This window comes from Aythya marila (assembly GCF_965140915.1).
Source record: "Aythya marila genome assembly, chromosome: 3".
In the NCBI taxonomy this organism is placed as follows: domain Eukaryota; kingdom Metazoa; phylum Chordata; class Aves; order Anseriformes; family Anatidae; genus Aythya; species Aythya marila.
In genome coordinates, this window is record NC_139044.1 from 46,775,092 (window position 1) to 46,790,985 (window position 15,894).

Below are 15,894 nucleotides of genomic sequence, written 5' to 3' on the forward strand. Positions count from 1 at the left end.
TCCTCCTACTCTGTATACTGCTTGTTTCCAGCCAAACAAGAGGAATTAATGAGCCCAGTGACTACTTGAATCTTTACTGAATACAATTCATCAGTTTGCAGGAGGACTCCTGAATAAAGCACACAGGAGACAGGTTCCATCTTCCACTCTTTTATGCTCCTCCTCATCCAGTGTATATGGTAACTGTGGAACTGTCTCTGGTCACTGGGTTTGGAGCACCTATGGCTATTTACCTCTTTGTAACTAAGAGAAGGAAAGTTTTGGGTCTCTTTCCACCATCCTGGCCATTGGAGATTTCTAACAGCAGAGAAATTCCCATATCACCACCTCAGATCTTGTCTTCAGATGGGAACAGAGTAGTGCCTAGGGACAGGTCTGTGATGCAGCTGCTTTTAACCTGCCCAACTTTTGAGTCTGACTGGAGGCTTACACAGACCCCTGCATGTTCCCCAAATATCAAAAACCTGAATTGGAAGAGGCTTCTTTGTATTTCTGCCTCCTTTGCACCCCATTATAAGCCAAAAAGAGAAATAAACAAAAGCCAAACTCACTGATGCCAGACATCCCTGTTATATCTACAAACATTAGTGAAGACTGACACAAAGGGAGACTTTTTAATTTAATGCTGGAGACTACAAATTGAATTCTCAAACTTGAGAATTGCCAACCTGACTTGAGGCTTGACAGTTCTTAATAGACCGGTTACAAATTAATAATTTTTATCTAGCTGAGTGCATAACATTTTGATAAATTGTCCATTTGCCTGTCTGCTTTATCCAGCTATGCCCTGTTTCCTTTTTAAACCCAAGGAAACTCTGCCCATAAGTTGATGGTGATAGAAAAAGCTATTTAAAATCCCAGGTACCCCAAGGTTTTTCACATATTCTATCAGAAGTGGTGTTGCTGAACCACTGAATTAAAGTGATTATATGTGTAGATAATTTCCTCCTTATTTATTTACTCCTTTCTCTCATGCCATTGAAGACTTTTAATTTTTATATATAGTGCAATATTAACCTCAGTATCTTTACCTAACCAGTATTTTTCACTGTAATTCTTCAGCTCTTGTGGGGTGTTTCAGTCCATCTCAGGTGTCCTAAAATCTTGTCCTTACTGTGTCAGTGACAACACAGACAGAAGAGATCTGTAGTGTCACATGACAGTCTTTCCAAAGCAAAGCTTTATCTTCTGGATAGAGGATCTGGAATGTTTAGTAGCTTTGCGTTATAAAATCAAAACAAAGTGTAACCAAGTATCTCCCCCCAAATCTGACAAGTTGTTTGTTCCGAGCTTGCTGGATCACTTCTTGCCTGGGCTGGAATACAGCATGCATGTTTGCCTCCTTTGTTTGCATTTCTTGGGCCACTCCAGCCCATTGTTTCTTTACGGACACCTCTCAAAAACCCTCCTCCTATCAATTTGGCTTCTTTTTTTGTTCCTAGTTCCCATGCCTGTCTGTAACAGCTTATTGTTCCCTTTGATATCTCTGCTGCTACTTATATCTAGAAATCTGCTTGTTCTGCTGGTGGGCATCCACCTAATCTGGTCCATTGTTTTCCTTATATCTAGTACAGGTTACAGCATAAAGTGGATTATACAAGACACTGTTGTCAGAGAGTTTCAGGAAACCTAACTGCACTAATATTGCAATTTACTTTCTACCACAAAAAATAAGAGTTTAAGATTACATTCATAAAAATAATGTGTATATTCTCTATTTGAACACAGACAGAAAAAGATTTTTTGGAGATGCTCAAGAATACTAAAATATATATTATATATATAAAAATTAGAAACCAAGAGTCATCTAAGGCATAGGTTTTTATGCTTGAAATGCGTACTATGATACTGGGACACTTTCTCATCTCAAAATATACTTAAAGAAATAGAAACATTTAGAGGAACCACAGTGACTATCATATATGCACTCAATCTTGCCTGTGAAGGGAAAGTCTTTCTGACTCCTTACATCAAAGGGATCACATAATGGTCAGCAACAGCTCTCTGATAACTGTCTTGTATATTCCACTGTCCATCACAAACTGTGCTAGGTACAAGGAAACAAGGGTTATCATGATGACTCTCATTTCACTCCCTGGACCTGTGGGTTTAAGTAGGCCTAAATTGTTCCTAATAGATACTACACCCCTGTGCCTTCTTAATTACTTTTCTAGCCTCTCCAGGAAATCTATTCCTATGTCATCTTTCCAGGTCAAAAGTATTTTGATGCCTGGCCTAAAATTTTCTTCACTTACAAGTAAACTCATTGCTTTGTTGGCAGTGAACACAAAAATAATCTGCAATTTCCTTTTTAGTAAACTTCTTCTGGAGATGAGCGTTATCTGCCTCTTCAAGTCTTTTGAGAATCATGCAGCCCTTTTTTTATTTTCTTTTTCTTAGTCTTCCCTTAAAAATCTTCATTTCCATATCACCAATCTTTTTAGTTCCTATTTGGACTTTCAGCAAAGTGTAGTCTTGAAAATGGAAAGATTACGTAAACTGAAGCCTCACCAGAACAGAGTAAAGTAACAGAACTACTTCACCTATCTTATCTGCAGTGACTGTGTTTATATTTTCCAGTATAATGCTTCCTTTTTCTTCACAGTTAAGTTGCCTCATATTCAGTTGGCTGTCTACTACGAGGCCCAGATACATTTCTGCAGAATGACTGTAGAGAAATTAATTTCCTATTTTGTATTTGTGTGGTTCATTATTTCTGTACAATACTGTAAATGTATTACTCCACACTTACTTTTTTTCCTTCCCTGGACCATTTCTGTAATTTTTCATGATAATCTTGAGCTTTCATCCTGTACTCCAATGTGTTGCAGCCTCTCCTAGGCTGGTATCATCTCCATATTTAATAAATTCACTCCATTCCATTACCCATCTCATTAATGAGATTACTGAATAGGAAACACCTTGGTGGCACCAGTGTAGAGGGCTTCAGCTAAGTTTGACAATAAGCCTTTAATAATTACTTAATTCAGTACCATCTTTGTGAAGGGTGGAGTGCCTGGGAAGCTGTGTACTATGTAACAGGCAGTTTATTTTGTGCCAGTATTTTATCCCCTTTGGCCTCATGCTAAAGCCAGGTTTGCCTGGGAATGTACTAAATACTTAGCTAGCCATGTGTATGTGTGTATCTGCTTTTTGATACACAAGTCCCACCTTCCAGTCTCAAAATGACAGTGTCCCCTAGGCTGGGCAAACATGATTGGTGCTCCTATTGACAGCTGAGTAGCGCTGGCTTTTCATTACAGCTGATAGGTTTGAGGGAGATCTTTCCCCTTGCTGATGTGCTGCTTTGCGGAGTTTCTCAAGCATGGCTTACAATGGAATAGGAAGCAGTCACAAGTGGGATGACTCACACTTGCAAGCTATTTTCATCTGGCTTATATTGCTCTGCTAATAACATTTTCCCTCTGTATTCAGAAATCTTTGCAGAGAAAATGAGATCTGCTGGTGTGAATCTGCTGGTGCTGTCCCCAGCTGGCAGCATGTCTTCCCGACTGAGTCACTCACCTTCTCTTTTCCTCAGTTTCTCCACTGTGAATATGAAATTCACTTGAAAATGTGAAATATTCTTCAATTGCTTGTAAACAAAAATTATTTCCCATGTGTATTTTTACGGTGATTTTGTTCCTAACCTCCCACAGAGGAAAACCTGCTTCATCTCATCCTCAGACCAGCATGGCATCCAATCACCTGCTGAGATCACACTGTACCTGTGTGTGAGGTTGGAGTAAACTGATTTCATAACAACTTTCCATCCACTCTGTCACATATTCCTTGCCTTTCATCTAAGTAGCAGCAACAGAAATTAATTTAGCAAGTACAAGACAATGGGAAGTCCATCCATTTTTGGAGAGGTTAGGCCTGACAACTCAGTGAAAGAATTTAGCTGCAGCAACTGTGCCAAAGGCAATAGAAGATTTTTATTTTCTGCCTCCTAAACTTTTCTGAAATGACATCCTGTGTAGGTGTGTGTCCATGAAGGTCCCCATGAACCTGCCCAAGTCAGGCATTTGTCTCCATTAAGTCATGTGCAAAGATAAGGGCATTTCAGTAGTCAACAAGACGGCACATTGTATTTTAAAATGAAGGATTTGCAGGGTTGGCAGCTCATTTGCATGCAAGCAATGTAAATGTAGCGGAGGAGGTGTTGTAAATCACCAAAGAGCTACTTGACAGTGCCACTCTGTGAGTCTGGTTCAGAATTATTAATTAGAGCAGGCTGAGGATGGTTTGTTTGCATATCAGTTGAGCTAAGCCATGTTGGAATCCCTGTAAATAATAAAACAGTCTGATTAGGCCTAGTCATTAATTAAGTGTCTTCACTGTGAATAAACAGTGAAATCTTTCCGTTTGCCAGGGACCCCTATGACACTGTGATAAATATGCAGTTGCAAAAGCTCCTATAACGTGGTTTGACATCTTCATCTATTAAACTGCAGCATTCTCCCCAGTGATGATGGGTTCAGATCCCACTGTGGGTGATACATCTGCCTAATTTTGTTTGTTAAAATATATTTCTTTGGAGGTCTCAGATAATCAGGGTTGAGAACCTGCTAGGGAAAAAGAAAAGGGGAAAAACTTGTTAAAACTCCAAACTGCAGTGTTCAATCATCTGTATAGGTGGGGTTTTATTGGTATAACAATGCAGAGGATGATTTAAAAAAATGGTTTTATTATTATATGGATGTTAAAAACAGTTATTATTTATTTGACTAAAATGTTGTACATTTAAAACCTAGTTACACTTGCCGCAGAGGTTGGTACTTGAATGGCTGTTTCTGGATTTAGCATCCACTGCCCATCAGTGTGGAGTAAGACAAAGAGATCATTTTTACAAATGCTATTTTTTCAAACTGAAGACGAAGTTAAAGACAATTAAATCTCATTCTCCAAGACATGAATTGATCATTGTATGTGATCAACAAGGAGATTTTCTCCTCTTATGCACTGCTAAACAATTGGTGAGGTGCATTATGGGGATGTTTCATCTTCTGAAAATTTGAATATTGACAACTTTTCCAGTCAGGATATTAGACTAGTAGGCAGATCAATGAGCTGAGCAGACAGTGACAAGTTCTATTTTCTTGTGTAATATTCAAGTACTACAAGTAGCACATGAACATTGTCTCCTAGAAAATAAGGTAATTTTTATTGTTTCAATGACAGGACAGAGATCTACTCAGTTCCCATAAAAACTGATGGCCTTGTCCCCAGATATTCCCTCTGCATCATTCTCCTTGTGCTCAGCCACAGCAGACAGGGCCAACACAGCCTTATTTACCCATCATTTTGGTGTTCTGATACTCAAAACAGACAATTTAAAGGTGCTGAGATAATTACAATGCTGAGCATGAGCATTTGAATAGGTGGGAGACAGATGACTCAGTGAGATCAATCTATTGATCTCAAGATATTCTAAGTATTTAAGTGCCATGCAACAATTAGAGGTATTTCTGAGTATGCAATAAATGACTTTATTCTGACAGGCTCTCTTGTTTCTTTTATACATAATAGAGACTGAGAATGCCACTGAACTTAGAATAGCTTTTAGGAAGACAAGGCTCAGCAGAGTTTGGTGCTGACAGTCTTGTGTATGGGTAAACAATCAGCCAGGTGGCAGGAGATCATTGTGATTATTGTTACAGCAAGTAGCAGCCCCTTGAATCCTGAGATTTACTTGAATGTGGTCAAATGGATTACAGGCCTCAATTTGAAATTAATACAAAGATATACATACATGTGCAACAGATGGATTAACTCCTGTTTAATACAGACAAGGAAACAGAATCCACTTTGGTTCCTTGATGCCCATCAGAAAAAGACAGCAATGACCGTGATGCTTGATGACTTATTTGTGGAGACCACCACAGATGCCCAGAGTCTCCCCCTACAGTTGCCACTTTCATGTTCCAGAGAGACCCTAACAGGTAGCTGTTGGCAGCATTCCTCTCTTCTGCAGTGATTCCAGCGAAGTAGCATGGGAAAGGCATTTTATGAGAGACTTGGCCTGTGCAGAGATTTGTAGTGATATTCACTATGCTGATGTCACCCAGCTGGCACAAGAGAAGGGATTAACCAATGTCTAGACATGCTCAAGGCTTGCAGGGGACTGGCTATTTGCAAATGAGTCTGGAAGAGACTGAGACAACCTTCATGGGCTGAGCAGAGGCAGGGAGAAGTCCTGCCAGAACTTCTGTCCCTGCTGCTCACTGAGGGAACATGACTACTGGTGGTGAGGCAGGTGGAGAATTTATGTGTGTGTTGAGAGTCTGGGCTTCTCCTCCTGGACATTGTCCAAGGAAGCTGTGTTAGTCTGTGCATGAGGAGCAGAAGCAATTCTTCTCGTTTCTGTTAGACTTTCCCATTACTATCTGCACCTCTATTGCCTGGAGATATGGCTGCCATAATTCTGTCTGATAACCTGCTGTGGACTCTACTGTTGCTTTTATCCCTGGTTTCAACAGCCTGAGGGATCACATGCCCTCAGTTATGATTAACTGATCCCTTTGGGCTGGAGCTCTTTGCTATAAAAGCAGAGAACTGTCGATGGAGTAGGCATCCCTGAGTTTGGCATTTATTCTCCTTTGAGGCCTTTGGGACTGCATGAGTTTTATGTTATTAAGCCTTTGGCCACATCACGAGCCATGTCTTTTTTTTTTTTTTTTTTTTTTTTTTTTTTCTTTGCAGAACAAATAGCCTGGGAGCTGGAGAGGTTTGAGTTTATTTTATTGTCTCCTTATCTTGCCAACATGCTTTGTCAGGTGGGATGAGCAGTCTTTTTGCGTGTGTGTGTCTGGAAATGTGTATTTCACCCAGAAAAGGGAATGACCCCCAAAGAACCTTTTGCAGAGCTAAAGAAATATGTAATTTAGAATTTAGAAAGCTTCTCCTTCCCCATACAGCTCAGTTAAGGCACATTTCGGCTCTCATTTAAACTGATGGAAAGCCTCCTAGGTACTTCAGTAGCGTGGAATGAGGCCTATTAATTATTATACTTCTCACATTCTGGGGATACATACCCATGCTGCACGGTCCTCACAAAATATACCACAGGCAGATGTGGGAGTTTATGATAACTTTATTTCAGCTGATGGAACAAAATGGCATTACAGAGAAATTTCAAGGTAAGTCTTGCACACTATCACAGCAATTAGCACTGGATCACTTCAGCTTGATCATCCTTCATATGCAATCAAGACCTTCCACTGGCATCTCTGAATTCAGTCCTGTCAGGTTACTCACACGCTTGCCTTGTACACTGAAGGAATGGTTTGGAGTCTGCTTTTCATATACAGCCAGGTCTTCCAAGACAATAAGAAAGTGTCATACACTACAAGTAACTGCATCTGGGAAAGGAGAGCAAAGGGCCGTGTCCTGCTTTGTGTAGCAGACCACACATTTGGCACTCTAACAAAAGGAAAACATGCACTGAACTGCTGAAAACTCCACAGAAAAGCACAGGATTTGTTTTGTTCTCTAGACCAGCTCCTCCTCCTTTTCCCAGCTCCATCTTTTTTTAACAGAAAAGATTTCTAGCTGTGAGAATAGCCTTCCCAATGCAAATGACACAGTTTTTTTAAATTCACAGCCAAGCAGACAGGAAAAAAAAAAAAAAAAAGCCTGTGGAGCCAGATCCAAATGTCTCTCAAGTGACAGAGACTCCTATTGACTTCAGTGGTCTTTGGATCAAAAACTGAAAAAAGATTTATCATCACTTGATTGTCTTAATGGAGAATATTTTTCTGAAGCCTAACAATCACTTACACACCTCAAACCTCTGTAAAAAAGCACACAATGACATACTAATACTATCCTTAAAATGTGCCCATCTAGTGTGGCTGGCACATCCCTTTAAATAGATATTGTGTGGGAAATTGTTCCTGGAACACATGCTTATTCTAGCAGCAGTAAGGTCCATTAAATACCAAGCCAAGACATCAGGGTCTGATGGTGTTGCCTTTGTTTGAGAACTGGTAGAAAAAGAAGGAGAAACTTTAAAATTCTACAGAAGCAGCAATGAAGGCCAATGAAAAGCTTCCATTTGTCTCTCTGCTTTATAGTATCTGTGCACTGGTTAATTCTGAGCAGACCTACAAGTTTACATTTTTGTAAAATGAATCTAATTTTTTCTCCTAGTCATGCTTCTAATCTCTAGGCTCTTCTGTAGTATTTATCTCCCCTCTCTGGTGCCTCCCAATTTATTACCATCTGCAAATTTTGTTAATGCATTTCATTTACCCTCTGTACTATCACATAAAAGAGGGCAATAAATTAGATGTTAACTCTGTAAGAGGGTTGGGGTGTTAAGATTGGCCCTAAAACATTCCTGCTGTTATGCTTTAGTCATTTCCCTTCAGAGTGACCCTTCCAAATACAACTGTTTACTCTCGTCTGGATGGCTCAGTAGTTTTTCATCCACTGGCCAATATTTCTCAATGAACAAACTGAACTCATTTTGAGAAGAGTGATGGGCTCCAGGCTGCTTAACTCCTGCCTACTGTGGACAGTAGTCCCTAAGGACTATGAGGCCCCAAACAGGAATGGGTTTCTAGGACTTTTTTTATGCTATAGACACTTGAGACCATTAGATGCCATTTAGACTGAAAGTTCCTGGTCTGCCTGATTTCCTTCCCTTGCTCTGAGGTGGACATTCTGGTGGGATTTTTCCCCTCTCAAACATTTGTTATAGCCCAGGTTCAGGCCTGAAAATCATAGGTCTTAACCTAGAAACCTAATCTGGCAGCTAGCACCAAGTCCCCAATGCCAGCGCTGAACTTCATTAAAGAAAGCATTGTGTTCTTCAGCTTGGAGTTATTTCTGGGAGTGTGTTGACTTTTTAGTAAATTTTCTGTGAAATTTCTCTGAAAAAGATTTTAGCAACTCTAAATCAAAACACATAGTTTCAAAATCAAGACATTTATGTCAATATCATTTTTTTCTGAATGAGAGACATTCAAAACAGAAAACACTTTTGTTTTTAATTCTGACTTGGATAAGGAATATTTTTTAGAAATCTCACCAGTTTCTGAAGGCTTTCTACCCACTTTCATGTTGATTAATTATTCCTTATGCTTTTGTTTAGGTTTTGAATCTCCATGAAAGGCCCTTTAATCCAGGCTCCCAAATGCAGATTACATTCTTTGAAAGCTCTCTATTTGTATGATCATCTATGTATATGACTATTTCCAAGTGTGTGTGACTATGAATAACTGTACGCCTGGAGCCAGTGGCCTCAAAAACAATAGGAAGACACCACTACATTCAGAAAAAATAAAGAAAAAATTCTCTGAAGTCACAGTGAGGGGGAGATGCAATCTGTTTTATAGTACACTTGCAAAAATATTTATGCCATAGCATAAATATCATAAAACAGTCTAGTATAAATATAACATTTTGCAAAAAGCCCAGTGAATTAAACAAAGCTCATTTTTGACTAACAGTTAGTAGTAAAATAAGATATGCATTCTGGGTGCTGGAAAAGGAAATTGAACACTCCTGGAAAATCCAAGAGCAAGAAAGAAGTCATTAAGTTTTTTCAAACAGGCTTTTCTCAGTCTCTGAGATCTGGTGACTTTACTGAAATGTGTATACTTAGAAGTTGGCCTTATGAAGGAAAAAAAAAAAAAAAAAAAAAAAATTGTGAAGAAAAGGAGAAGCCCAATGAATCTTGGAGGGGCAGGATGGCTGTCTATGTGATATCCCAGAAGACCAGTGCCAGGGTCACTTTGTGGCAACTAATGGAACATGTCTGATGTGCCAGAGAAGGGAATCAGGTCTGCTAGTGATGGAGGAAAAACAGAGAAAGAAAATAAAAAAAAATGGTGTCATTTCTGAGACTGGGCTAAATTACTAGAGAGGACAACAATAAACCAGTTTCCTGGCTGTCTGCATTAGAAGCATGTCCTCTACCAGCCCTTGATGAAATATGATGAGATGAGCTGCAACCAGCAAAGCTGTCCAGCTGGTACTGGCACACCAATATCAAACTAACTATCCCATCAGTACTACAGTGTGGGCTTCATGGTGGCAATAATAAAACTAAAATCTATATGGAATAAGGAAACAGATGCAATGTTATTTAGATACAAACAAAAAAACATATAATTTCATGGTTTAAAAACTAATCTATTTCTTCAGTACTGACTACAACGTATTTGCTAAGCAGACTGCCAGACACATGGAGGTTATTTGCATTGTATAGGTACCAACACACCAGAGAGGATTTTGTTACCAGGAAGCCAAATACAGTATAGTAAGGTTTATCATTTTGTCTATGCTTCAACTGTTCTTCACTTGGAATATCATGTTTTAAAATAATCAAAATGGTAACACCTAGTTCCTCTCCTCAAGAGTGCCTGAGCACACTCTTACTTTTACACAGAGTTACCTCTGAGGAGCTGCCAAGACTCTCAAAGAACTGGACAAACATAACAAGTTATGGTCATGTCTCTGGAGAATGTGTAGACCACTCTTCTTCCTTGGAGAACATTTTGTATCTTCAGATAGATAATCTTCAGCAGATACCAAGGACTAGAATTTTAAAGACATTCAGACGTCAAACCCATTGATTTTCACAGAAGTTAGTTGTCAAAGTGTCCTTAAATGTACACTGTGCAGACTTCATACAGGAAAAGTCTCCATAGGTACAGAAATGAAGACAATTTTGAGGCCCAGCAGCATTTATGCAGCTACTACAACATGCATCCCTTTGTGGCCTGTATGTTTTACTGAAGAAATTCCTATATTCTTGTTGACACTGCATATAGCTTGACTAACAACATTCAGGGATGCATTGTACTGTGCAGATGCCCTATAGGATTCTGTGGCATGTGACTGAGGAATATAGACAGACATTTATACAGAAGACTCAATGGAGAATAATAATGCAATGCAAACTTCCTCACAGTGAGCTGTTTTAGATGAATACTTGCAGTCTACCACATATGATTAACAATGAAAAGTCTTCCTGAGTCATGAGAAAAGCAATTTGGGTATATATACTGCGATGCTGTCTTCCCCCAAAAGAGAAATGTTGTCCTCATAAACCTCTGAGAAGTGCCCTGAGCTCTTACTTTTTCACAGTGTCAAACATAACATAGACAGATCTGAAGGCTGGTTATCATTTTGCCTTCATGGCTTGGGAAGCAGAATGGAAGCAGAAACCCGGCTAGGATAGTTTATTTATTACAAGATAAAACATACTGCTTTAAACCACATTCAAGTCCATTCCTCTACATACAGGAGCAAGAAAAGCAGTCATCCAAGGATGTGCCCAGCAGAACTGAACTCCTTCCTATTGGCCACATTGACAAGACTTTAGACATATGAAACTGTCAGAAGAATGTTTTCTAATGCATGATACATCTTCCACAAACTATGTGCTCTTGATCTTGTGTACTGTGAAAGTCTTACTATCAGCTCCCAGATTAAAATGCATCTTGTATAAAGGGAATGTGAGAGGAATGATTGCAAATCAGTGCAGAAACCTATTTTTAATAGTGGCTAAAGCCAAGGGAAGTATTTGTTCTCCTGCTGCTAACATGCCACTTGCAATACACCAGCCTGATTCCAAGGAGAGACTCTATTCCATTGGCAAAGGTTAAGCTGGTACTAGTGACTACAAATGGGTATTGTTTTAATATGGTCAGGCGAATATATGCACGGTTTTCCTTACCAGAATGGAAATCAGTGACTATGTCAAGAACTATGTTTATCAACCTTCTGGACTGAGAGTTTCTCATGTATTTCCATAATTTCCCTAGAGGAATCTATGGCTTAAGACAGCAAATGCTGTTTGCATTTTCTTCCCAAATGACTCTCAGGTCTCTTGCAGGTGATCTCCAGAACATATTTACATGAGGAGTACAGATAACCCTGGGTCTCTCCCAGAGACTCAGGCTACCTATGGCTGAGCTGACTTCCTGAGTATGTATCAGATGGAATAATTAGTCCACCTGCAGTCCTGTACAACAATTTGATGCATCTCAGAAGGCAACCTTGGAACACTCTTTCTTCCTGACAGCATAATGGTAGAGAAAGCCTTATCTTTGTAACATGGCATCTTACTGAGCTTTCAGCACAGAGCAAAACATTATGACAAATAAAAATGACAGGTAAGTTGAAAAGAAATAGCATTATCACAAAGGTCACTCTGCACCAATGATTTACACATGAACAGAAATAAGACTATTACCAAGTCTTGGACATGATCCTGCAAGGTGTTCCAAGACGCATGTCTTCTGAGATGTTTGACTCCTCCAGTCCTCGTTGAAGAAACTCAGCACCTTGCATAAAGACATCTGTCTGTAGTAAATGATAATGCAGCCAGCAACAACGGAAGTGACAAACACAAACATTTTGAAAGGTAAAAAAAAAAAAAAGAGTTGCCAGAAATCAGAAAATCAGAACCATTTTTTCACTGGTTTCTAAAATCCCAGTAAAGGTTTGGATGAGCTCCCGCTAGAAACTCTATTGTCAAAACAAACAAGCAAAAACCTGCCTTCAGTTTTGAGCTAGAAATATTTGCTGTGCTATTTGCATATAGCAAATCCTAGTGTAACCTAATGGTAAGAGGGGTGAAAGAGGTTTCTCAGGGTGCGCAAGTGAGAAACTGATTAAAGAAAGTGTGATCATATTTAGATGACTTTTAAGAATTGCACAAGACCTTCAGTTGAGCACTTACCTTTGCATTTTATTAAATGTTACAAAATGATTATCTTTCAATGAAAGGAGAGACTTAGTGACACAATTTCTCTCCAAATTAATGGCAAATAAAGCCTTTCTACTTCTGTATAATAAATTTGATTACACAGCTCTAGCCTTTTACTCATAAAATTCATGACCACTGAGCAGCCAAAGAAGTAAAGGGATTCTAAAGAAAGATACAATTTTGAATATCATACAACTGAAAAAATTGAAACATCTTAGACATCTGAAATGCTGTTTACATACTGTGTGATGCAGATATACTTGTTTTACTGACTATTTAACGTCACTGTAATCAGCAATAAAACATTAAAATTATGGCACAGGAGCTGGAGGGAAAAAGAAAAAAAAAAGGTTTTATATCATTTTTATTACCCTGATTTACATATCTACAAAAATATTTGGAGATTCTGCAAAGAAAAAGTAGAAGCAGAGCAGCTAAAGCAAAAAAGCGTAGTGTTATTGATGTCTACAACCACCTCACCTGTCTGACCTGCTATTAAGATCTGACCCATTCATCTGCATTAGAAATACAAATACAGATAATGAGAGCTTTCCACAGAAGGACCCAAAAGAAGTAAATTTCCTTCAAGATGTAATTTGAATTTAATGGCTTGTCCATGAAATAAACAAAGCATCATAAAAAGGGATAGCTTAATGATGCACAGTGAATCAAGAAAATGTATGATATGCCAAAGAACTCTTTAATCTTAACAGGCTCCTGTCTATATTTACTGCGACACGTTGTCAGAAAAGCTGAGCTCATCATGCTACTTTTTCGGTAACATCATGATGCAGACTTTTAACTGGAACAATCAATTTTGATTGCTGTTCCCCATTGCTTCATACTGGAGGGCAAAATGTGTTTTGCTGGTAAAAATTACTTTGCAATTTTTCCTTCTGCTTTGTAGAGTGGTCTGTGTCTCTTCTCTTCTTACGTGCTGAAAAGGAGTTCATCCTGCTTTTATTGGTTCAGGTGTAAATCCATATTTCCCCAGAGCAATTAAAGAAAAGGGGAATTTGGCATGACCAGAAGAAGATGAATATTTTTTGTCTTCTAATGCCAGTATTAGGTAATCATACTAGCTTGGTTTAATACTAGACTCCGATGCTATCCTTAAAGTAAAAAGAAACCAATTTCTTCTTTCACCTCTGCACTATGCCACATCAATTTTCATAGTGCAATCTTTTTTTGTACTATGGAGGAGCGTAATTCAAACCTACTCAGATTTCTGACTTCGCTGTAAATTAATCTTGCCGATGCATGTCTGACACTTGAACTAGGCTGTATCTTCCACTTCTTCAGCAGCCTGCATGACATCAAAATGCTACTCATACTGTGCACTGCGGTTTCTTATCTAGATTATGATGATAAAACGAAGACCAGAGGAAAAGGTAAAATGCCAAAAAGACACTGTGGTGTTTTCATAGCTTGTTCCTATCATCCTCCAGTTCAAAAACCCATCCACCAGAGCTCTGAGCTGTCAGAGGCTGTGAGGATGGGTGACAAGAAAATCTATTTGTCTTGGCTGTAATGACAGTTTAAAACTCCAGCTCTTTTATTATATGATTGCTCTTATGGATATAATGGATCTGATTTTCATCTCGGTTACCTGAGTATAAATCAGGATTATCTCCTTGAAATTGCACCAACTTAAAGCAGAATCAGGCCCACTCCTAACCATGTTGCTCAAGTGAAAACGTCATCTTTTGAAATTATGTTTTCCAGAATGAAGATACTGCGGGTTAAATGGAGAACAGAAACATACTTCTATGGTGTCTGGTTTCTCTTACTACCAGGACTCTTAATACCTTGAAATTTTACCAATATATAAATTACGAGAGGCAATGGGCACAAACTGGCACACAAGACGTTCCATCCAAACATCAGGAAACACGTCTTTATTGTGTGGCTGACGGAGCACTGGCACAGGTTGCCCAGAGAGGCTGTGGGGTCTCCTTCTTGAAGATCTTCAAAAGCCACCTGGACATGGACCTGGGCAGCCTGCTCTAGGTGGCCCTCCTTGAGAAGGGATTTGGACCACACGACTTCCAGAGATCTCTTCAAATCTCAGCAATTCTGTGATTCTATGAATTTCAGAGTTAGAAGCGTGAACGTGCCAGAAACTGGTTTCAGCATTAACCTACTCTGAAGAAAAAGATTAGCCTCAATTTCTCTGCTAACTAAAAACAACATGTTAAGGTAGATCTAAGGAAGATTGCACCAGAGTAGGAAAGTCCTTGATGAACATGCTACAGCTACAATAACCCCTAAACTCCCCCAGAAAAGGCTGTAGAGAGGATGTAGTTAGACAGGAGGAACAGCTATGCATGACTGTGCCTCAGGAAATCCCAGAAGCCCCCAGATCTTCCTCAGCAAGCCCAGGCTGTCATCAGGACTTTTGCCCTTTGTTTCACTGGTGAAGATTAAAAATGTTTTTAATATGCTTTATTCAGTGCCAAGGGAACTGGCAGAAGCAGACAAGGACTAGGGAAATGAGAGGGTTACTTAAAATTACCTTTGCATACATGTAACATCTGAATCCTGATGAGCATTTCTTTGTACTAACCTGGGACCTGTTCTATGGTATTCCTAGAAGAGAGTTGTTCCGGAGAGGGTATTTCCAGGTATTAAATTGTAGCCTATTTAGTTCCAAGGCATCCACTATAACTGGGTAATATATGTCATTAGCAGAACACCAAAAAATTTGTTGTAGGGCTGTGGGAAGAGAAAAGAGAGAGGTGTCAGCATTAACTGACACTGGTGTTTTTCTTCTCTTTAATGCTTCCCAAGAAAGTTTCCCTTATGGTGAACCTTTCCAGAGGAAAAGCTGGTTTTCTACTGCAGTGGGAGTTAAAACTGCTATTTATTTGTGCTCTTTTTTCCTGTAGATAGAAATAACTATGAATGATGAGTCAAATGTCAGCCATGATGCTTGGAGCTATGGCTCTGCATTAATCTTTAGCCTGGCAGTTTTTTCCCCTCCTTCCATCAAATTTGTTTCATCATAAGGGATATCCCCCTCAGCCCCTCAAGTGGGAGATCAGTTACCCAGTGTCAACTTCTCTGCTGTAATCCCTCTATTTAAAGAGGAGATAATCAGCTTTTGTTTGGTTGACTTGGATCTAAGACAATCTCTGGACAAAAATAACAAAGAGCCTACATGGAGA

General features: G+C 39.2%; 2 long non-coding RNA genes across 2 annotated transcripts in view; both read right to left on the reverse strand.

Moving 5' to 3' along the window:
- Positions 1 to 9,081: 9,081 nt before the first annotated feature.
- On the reverse strand, positions 9,082 to 15,307 carry LOC309876596. The gene is made up of 3 exons (XR_014317205.1): positions 15,294 to 15,307; positions 12,212 to 12,302; positions 9,082 to 10,548 (listed from the first exon to the last, which is right to left on the reverse strand). It is a non-coding gene; the product is annotated as an uncharacterized lncRNA (long non-coding RNA).
- The window catches only part of LOC309876597, a 72,621-nt gene continuing 72,034 nt past the window's right edge, over positions 15,308 to 15,894 (reverse strand). Inside the window, exon 7 of the long non-coding RNA XR_014317206.1 lies at positions 15,308 to 15,442. This is a non-coding gene — a long non-coding RNA (uncharacterized lncRNA). The remainder of the gene's footprint in view (positions 15,443 to 15,894) is intronic.